Below are 362 nucleotides of genomic sequence, written 5' to 3' on the forward strand. Positions count from 1 at the left end.
TCTTCAAACGACTATCCAAGGTCAAACCAATGACACCATCTTATGTGCCCCTCGAAGTCACAAAACTTTTGTCTGAAACATTTTTCTTTAAAATGTTGCGTTTACAAAGAAATCGGGTGAGACTGGTGGTCTGGGACACCCTGTATATTACTATATTATAATTATTTTATTTTTTAAACATTGTTAAACCATTCTTATAATATTATCGAAAAATATTATGCGAAGTGAACATATAACATCAATAAAATATTCCTTCACTGATGGTGACGTCATGCCGTCTCATTTCTTTGAGAAGGGTGAAATTGTCACATAGAGGTGTACGTGCAGGTTTTATCGAGGGCAGTAAAGCCCTGGATGGAAAA

Source organism: Dinoponera quadriceps, unplaced genomic scaffold, assembly GCF_001313825.1.
Source record: "Dinoponera quadriceps isolate SergipeBrazil2010 unplaced genomic scaffold, ASM131382v1 scaffold8314, whole genome shotgun sequence".
NCBI classification, from domain to species: domain Eukaryota; kingdom Metazoa; phylum Arthropoda; class Insecta; order Hymenoptera; family Formicidae; genus Dinoponera; species Dinoponera quadriceps.